Source organism: Tenrec ecaudatus, chromosome 11 (genome assembly GCF_050624435.1).
Source record: "Tenrec ecaudatus isolate mTenEca1 chromosome 11, mTenEca1.hap1, whole genome shotgun sequence".
In the NCBI taxonomy this organism is placed as follows: domain Eukaryota; kingdom Metazoa; phylum Chordata; class Mammalia; order Afrosoricida; family Tenrecidae; genus Tenrec; species Tenrec ecaudatus.
In genome coordinates this window covers 19,086,012-19,093,793 of record NC_134540.1, presented here as the reverse complement: position 1 = coordinate 19,093,793, position 7,782 = coordinate 19,086,012, and the positions used below count along the sequence as shown (strand labels likewise).

Here is a 7,782-nt window from a genome sequence, read left to right as displayed (position 1 = left end):
TGGCAGCTCAACCAGTAACCACTAATCCACCAGGGCTTCAGAAGCTGGAAAAATACACGTAGACAGTATCATATGGGTCTTGTATTTTTTCACTAAAGATTTTGTATTTTATCTTCATGTGATAAGTACTCAGACATGCTATACTAGCTCATATTAAAAGTATGAGGCCATAGATCTTATTTTATCTTCCCTTCTTGATTATAAAGTGCTTAAGGACAGGGACTGTAGCATATTCATCATTACATGCCCCATATTACTCAAAGCCGACATTTATTCCTTTGCTAATGATTGACTAATTAATCTAAGGAATGAATAACAGGCCCTTGATACGCAAACCATGGAATTCAACGAATGACTATTCATAAGCCTATCCCAGAAAAAAATCAGGACTTATTTTAAAGTGTAATCATTCAGAGGCTAAGGATCACTACGTCTCTTTCCTTCAAATGACTTTGCCTGGGACTTTGCCCTTCACAGATAGAAGTAGGTCTAGAGTCTCAAGAGTAATAAAAAATAATAAATCTCAATTGATGGTAAAAGCCAATGTATCATATCTTACTGGAGGCATCCCAGGGCCTGTGTTGTCAAATGGAATCCTCGACGGTCGGCTGAGACACATAAAAAGAACAAGATCTTCCCCCGAGAATCAAACTGTAGGTGTGTCGAGCTAATTCAGTTAGGGGTCAGTGAGCAATTTAACAAATACATCCACATAGATTCACGTCATTCTATGCTAACCTTGCGTCATGTCAAACCAAGCAAGTCCAGAAAAAATGATTGCTTAAAGTTCCCTTAGCAATCTGCACTCACCAAATTACACATGCATAGGATTTTCAATGCCAATTAGTATACTAAAAAGAATCTTTCATAGATCCAACAGGGTGTATTCACCCCAAGGTTGCCATGAGAACTTACCTTTTAAATTTAAACATAAATTGTGATAAATTATTTTATTACTGAAGCATCTATAGATATTACTACAGTATTACTTTTTATAGCACCCACGGCAGATGGGGATGCGTTATTTTCTGAATTCTCTTATGAAACAGAATTCTACTGAGTCACACAGAGGTCTTATCTAGAAGATGAATAAGAGGAATGATATGCCCTTTGTATTTGGGCAATTAGGGGTAAAGTTCAAATGCAAAAAAGAGCCAAATCCATTGCTGTCCGTTTGAGTGCAGCTCATGGTCATGCCACGCGTGTCTGAGTGGAAGTGAACCCTGTCGGGGGTCAAGCTTGTGTTCTGCCAGTAGACTGCATTGGCTTTCTTCTGAGGGGCTTTGGTTTGAGTTTGAAACATTGGCCTTTAGGTTAGTAGCTGAAAGCAAGTCCATTGTGACTCGGGGACCTTAATGGGAAATGAAGAAATTATGACAAAGAAATGGAAAGCCAATGTCCTCATCTGTGTGTGAACAGGTAGCCTGAATTTGAACAAATCTGTTTTGATCAACTCCAGCCTAGATGGAGGGAAGACCAGAAAAGAAAATGTGATCTAAGCTCTTCACTCACCTCTGCATGGAGTGGGCACCTCTGCATGGAGTGGGTACCTCTGCATGGAGTGGGCGCAGGCTGGTCCAACGCTCACGGAGGACTTTGGAAGCCAGTCTATGCATTCTGTAGTTCATATCCTGCAAAAAAGCCTTTGATGATGAGGTTTGGAATAAAGCACTGCATGGGCGGGGATGAAGAACGATTCTAACCATGACCTGAGGCTTCAGTCCTAAAAGGAACTCTTGTAGTCAGTGGTTTTCTGGAGATGCAGGAGCTTGGATTTGGCCTACTTCCACTGGGTGTATCAGCATTATTCCAAACAGACTTTTCTGAAAGCAGATCTGAAAAGAAGCCGCCAGGTTCATTATTTCACACTCTTTATAACTGATTACTGTGTTCAACACGGGGCAGTTCAAGTTCAAAATAAATGGTGCACCTGAAGACAATTAGAAGAAAGACATCATTATTTTCTTACTGTTTGGATCCCCGGTTTTTGAAAAACCACACAGGGGCTATTTAGATGGCAATAAATGCATTGTAAAGACTTTTTTTCCTCCCCTGACTATAAAGCAATCTGTTGTGTTGGAAGTTAGACTCGTAAAACAATTGGGTGGCTGACAAGAAGCTGGCAAAATAAGGGTTTGTTTAGAGCAGAAAATCTAAATCAATATTACACTCTCGTCTAATTAATATGCACTTTGCAATTGTCAGGTACATTTTATTAGTACAAAAATATAAAAAAAACACATCATTGAAACAACACAATTGAATTATGGCAGATGGACCTTGACAATTGTATAAATAGTTTTGTGTGTTTGGCAAATCCTCAAAGTCAACAGTAGGATGACATTGGCCACAGAGCAGTAACGTCAGTGTGATAAGATGCTAAAGCCACACTGTCTTTCATGGTTCACTGGCAAGAGCAGAGTTTATTTACTAGTTTTATTGTGGGGCATAGCATCTAGTTTTACCATCAATAAGGTGGTCTTTCAAAAAAAAAGATGAGGTTTTCTACTCCTGTAAAGAGTTACAGTCTCAGAAACCCTCAGGGGGCAGTTCTGTCCTGTCCTTTAAGGTCACTGTCAGTCAGAAGGACTCGTTGGCACTGAGTCTGTTTTGTTGTGAAGGTGGCCTTTGTCCTTGGCTGTGGTACAAATAGCCCTTTCCAAAATTGTAGAGCTTTGCTTTATCTTTTACCCTCAGTACCTAAGAACTTATGGAGGCTGGTTATGGCTAGCCAGACTAGAATAAACTCAACTGAATGGGTGGCATGAACTAGTTTTAGGAGACAAGATTTAGTCTATCGTGAAGGATTAGCCAATAAAAGTTCTCAACGTGGAGTCTCTGAGACATTTCTGGTTCATCAGAGTCTATTCTTTTTGGAGGATAACTTTTGCAACCTGGAAGCTTTTTGCTGAGAACCTTCCCATCCTGTGCATTAAGTCATGATTTGTTCCTATCCTTCTGTGCTACAGTACAGCTGTATTTATATGCATGGTATGGCCGTCATGGATTCCGAGTGCCAGTCATTCCAATGAAATATTGAACCTGCAGGGACAATAGAATGCAGAAAGTCAGACAGTAAGGGGTAAGGGCAATGTATGGAATTCCAAACATGTAGCTGGTAGCTTGAAGGACAATGGGGAAATGACTGAGTTTGTGGACACCAAGTCAGAAGCTTGGAGTGGCATGTGGATTCCCACAACTCGTGGTTTCTATTTGACATTCTGAAGGACAGTGTTCTTTACACCTGTGTGCTGTGTTATAGCTACAGGTGGCTAGTTTCAGAGACAGCGGGTACTACAGCAAGGGAAATTGAGAAGTAGGCATGCGAAGACTGCATCCATTTCCACATTTTGGGATTGGATTTGTGCTGATCTATATTATGCACACAGCATGAGTGAGCAAGAGATTGCTAGCAATGCACTGGGAATAGCCTGGTGAAATGTTGATTTGGTAGTTACATAATCTGTTATCAATTTGGGACTTGAGAGGATTAAGAGTAAAGGGGTGGATCCTAGTCTGTCACTCGGGTTATAGCCAATGAGGCCTCTGTGTGGGCATGGCCTTCTCCTGAGAATTCTGGGGATTCCTGTATTTCCTCTTTGGAGGTGGGAGACATCTCTCTCTCTCTCAGCTCACTCCCTGGGAGACATTGCAGCTGACAAAACACATGGAGCTATGCTAGTGCCCTGAGCTGGAGAAGCCACATGGGCCTACCCTGATACAACCAGACCTCTGGAGCTGGAGAAGCTATGGTAGTGACTCCTGCCAACTTACAACACCACTGGATCCAAAGACTTTCTACCCACTGGCCTGTGATCGTCCTGTACTTGGCATCATTGCATGTTTCATGGGTCTGAAGAGGACTTTATAGATTGGTATTGGACTTATGGGCTTGGACTGGACTGGGTTCAGATGGTCTCTTAATGTACAATTACCCTTTATATAAATGTCTATCTTATACACCCATGTGTTTCTTTTTTGTTGTTGTTAGAAATGTCTTTATTATCACTCCTACTAAGCACCAGCTTAATAATGCAAAACATATTCAAGTCATTCTTCCATAATGTCCCCCAATTCTCCTAAAGCACGTTTCAAGTAAAGACATGCTCTCTTCTCTCTTCCACATAAAACTTTATGAAATGAAGGCAAAGAACTGTGTCCATCTTACTGTCAAATGCTGCCTGTCACCGTGGAGGCAGCGTCTGCCCAAGCTCCCTCTACTGTGTGGGTCCTGAGAGACTCTTGTTCATGAACTGTCTCGTCACAAAGCATGTCCACCACTTGCTAGGCTTGTCATTCTGAGGGTCAAAAACTTTCTCACAGAGCCTCAATCCCGTCTTTTGCCTTAGCTGCTGCAAGTAGACCCTCATCATTTCATCTTCCTGCTTGCTTGCAGGTTTGGCATAAATGGCGTTCAGTGGAAACCCGGGCTCTCCAGGTATGGGGAAGTTAGTGATGCCCAGCACGTACATTTCTTCTCCCCTTGGCTTCTGGAATTGCACTTCTGGAGTTTCTTTCGGCATTCGGAGATGTAGAGAGTGACGTATATCAAGGTCCTGTTTCATTCTTAATTTCATAGTTTTGGAAGAAGACATTGACCTTGAAGTAATAGATGGTCTCATACATAATATCTGTATCTTTTGTCTCTCTCAGAGCAGGTCCTTTGAACTGACTTCTGATAGGTAGCAGGGCCATGTTTCCAATGAGTTTGGTGTCCATGAGAGAGGAGTGGCAGGCCGGCATCTTGAAGGCACCCGGGCTGAGACTCAACTGAGTAATACCCACGGAAGCACGGTGCTTCTGGTCTCGCACCTATGTGTTTCTATGGATTTGTTCCTGTAGTCTATCCGGACTAACACAATTGGGGATAAATCACGGCTGCCTGCTTGGAGTTTTGAAGCCTGCCACGCCTGACCACCCAAGCTAAACAGGACCACGTTTAGATCCTGAAGCACCATAACCAAGCAGCAAGAGGGTGCGGTTCTTGGCAATGGAGTATTGTTGTTATTGGGGGCGATTGAGTAAGTTCAGGTTCTCCCCACCCTGTGTAAAACAGAAGCGAATGTTGTCGGGTCCTCAGCCAGCTTCACAAGTGTTATGTTGGAGCCCATTGTAGCAGCCCGTGGGTCCATCCATTGTATTAATCACTTTGCTATTTTGAGTCTTCCTCTTTTCCGCTAGCCTTCTACTGTCTGAAGGTTGATGTTCTTTTCTTGGGACTAGTCTCTCCTATGACAATGCAGAAGCCCTACAGAAATCCAGGTGAAGCTTACGGGATGCCAGTCTTGCAGGTGCTGGCTGGTATGTGATCCACTTGTTGGCTCAGATATTGTGAGGACCTATGTAGTGTATCCAATCAGGCCGTGATCCCAATTTTGAAAGGCAGTTGCTGATGTGTGCAATCCATATTCTCATAAAGAAGTTTCCGTTTCATCTTTATCAAACACATCAGTACATAAACACACATTAAAACCATTGTGTGAAAACCAAATAAATCTATCAGATAAACCATTGTGTACATATATTTTATAGATTAACTGAGCAAAAAAACCCAACTTGGGCCTTTTCTGGATAGTTTTAAACAGTATTTAGAGGCAACTTTAATATAACTAGATGATCCTGGCCAGGAAGTAAGGACGATAGCCAGACACATGGACGCCCATGAGAACTTGGACCCATTCATATTTCACACTTCCTATGTTCTCCAAAGGAGCTCTGATGCCATAGCGTGTTACGTAGTGAGTTGCTAACTGGAAAGTTGGCAGTTCAAAACCATCAGCAGCTTCAAGGGAGAAAGATGAAACATTCTATTTTCATAAAGATCTACAATCTCAGAAACCCCCAGGGGCAGTTCAGCTCTGTCCTATAAGGTTGTCATGTGTTAGAATCGATCTCAGTGGCAGTGAATTTTGTAATTTCTGTATCAAAAACCCTGTGCTCAAAATGAAGGCAAGTGATTTCATTTCTTGGACCCCTGTTCTTTAGGTCTTCCTGTATCTAGAGATGATCACAAAAATCATCACCGTAGAGAAGCCAGGCTGAGCTTACACAGCAGGCTTCCGTTGAGGGTGCATTCTCCTCTTCTCTCCACGTAGTAGGATTCAGGGACAAGAGAATTCACTGGGAAGAATGAAAACAGGCTCCAACATCGCTCAGATTAGGTTGACTTTTCCTCCTTTCAAAGCCCTTTCCTATGTGTGGTGGGTGGATGATTGTATGTCAATTTGACACTCCCTTGGGAGTATGGCCCTTTGTCTAAGAGTGAGGGACTCGGGAAGGTGTGTTTCTCGCTGCTACTTTGCCTTCCTCCCCTCTGGGACTTAACGGGCATGTGTGTCTGCCTCTAGGGGTGGCCTCACGTGGGCCTCCCATGCCTGAGGTCCACATGACTGTGTACCACGACTGACCTATGACCACGACTGACCTATGATCTTCTTGCTCCTGGTTCACCATTCTGCATCACAGCTTCTGAGTACATGAGCCTAAAGAAGTAGTTATAGACTAGCAGCACATTTATGGACTTGTGTTTAGAGTGGGCCGGGATGCCTACTTGATATATAATTACTTCTTTTATAAAACACTTTCTTATACATAGATGCATGTCACTGGATTTGTTTCTCTAGACACCTGGCCTAACCCACTATGTGATGGTCAAGGTAGCTACCCACCTAGAGGTTGCTGATGATCTTGTCCATGCTGGCAAGCTTCTGATGCTGAGCAGTCTTGTTGAGGTTCTTGGGTGGTTGACCTCAGTTCTTTTCAATGCTGAAAGAATTCACACGGCAGAAGCAGTTTTGCATCCAAGTAACTTTTGTGGGGGAAAGGGAAGTTTAAGTTATTATAGTTTCAAAAGGTACATGCTCTCTCTGGAAAGTGTGTAGGCCATGTGGGGACTGCACAAGACTCTGCAACTAAAGATGGCCACTGCAGGGGAGCCACAAAGCCATGTGAAAGGAATATCAGAACAGGTGCACTAAACCATGCGTATGGAACCAAGAGCAGGAAATCTCCAGAGAGCCACGAGATTGCTGGCCCAAGAGGACCCACAGGTAATTATGCACCATATCCTCAGGAGAGATTCCCTCCATTGCAGAGCACACCTGAGAGACTGTCTTGCCCTCAGTCTGGGATTTATTCCCTCCTAGCCCCACTAGCTGGAGAGGCATGGTGCAGGGTATCGACTGATTGTATTGGCTGAGTCCAGGTGCGCCTGTGTGATTTAATATTGCTGGTGCCTAGGTGTTTTCCATAGGTGCCTGGTTGGTGCAAACCCTTTATTGTGGTTATGCTAGCCGATTTCCATGAGCACAGGCATTCAGGAAAAACAACACCTCTTTATCCCTAATCCAGCTACCTTTCACTTCAATGGGATCTTAGATTCTATGTGGCCTAGTTTTCCCCCACTCGATCCTTTAAAAGAGTAGTCAGATTTTACCTGTGCTTAGAATTGCTAATAAGACGCTGGTCAATATAACAAATTAGTAAGCAAGTAAGCTTAATTGCATGTTAATTAGTTAATCAAAGAGAGCGTTCACTTGGTACATGCATCTTGCTCAGTATGTATGTGAACCCATGCTTGCCAATGGTATAGGTATATGCTCATAATCAACTATTTTACAAAACACCAAAATATACTCAAGGTATGAATAATGCCATCTACTTTATTTAAATTGTTGTTAGATAACTGTAGGTGATGGATCGTAGGGATTCTATCAAGCAATATGCAGTGAGATCTTGCTAGAGGCATGAGCCATGAATCACAGCTTGACATCTGCAACCCTG

General features: G+C 42.9%; 1 pseudogene; it reads right to left on the bottom strand.

Annotated features, from left to right (window-relative positions):
• Positions 1–4,193: 4,193 nt before the first annotated feature.
• On the bottom strand, positions 4,194–4,743 carry LOC142461666 (actin-related protein 2/3 complex subunit 3 pseudogene; annotated as a pseudogene).
• Between the last annotated feature and the right edge of the window lie 3,039 nt (positions 4,744–7,782).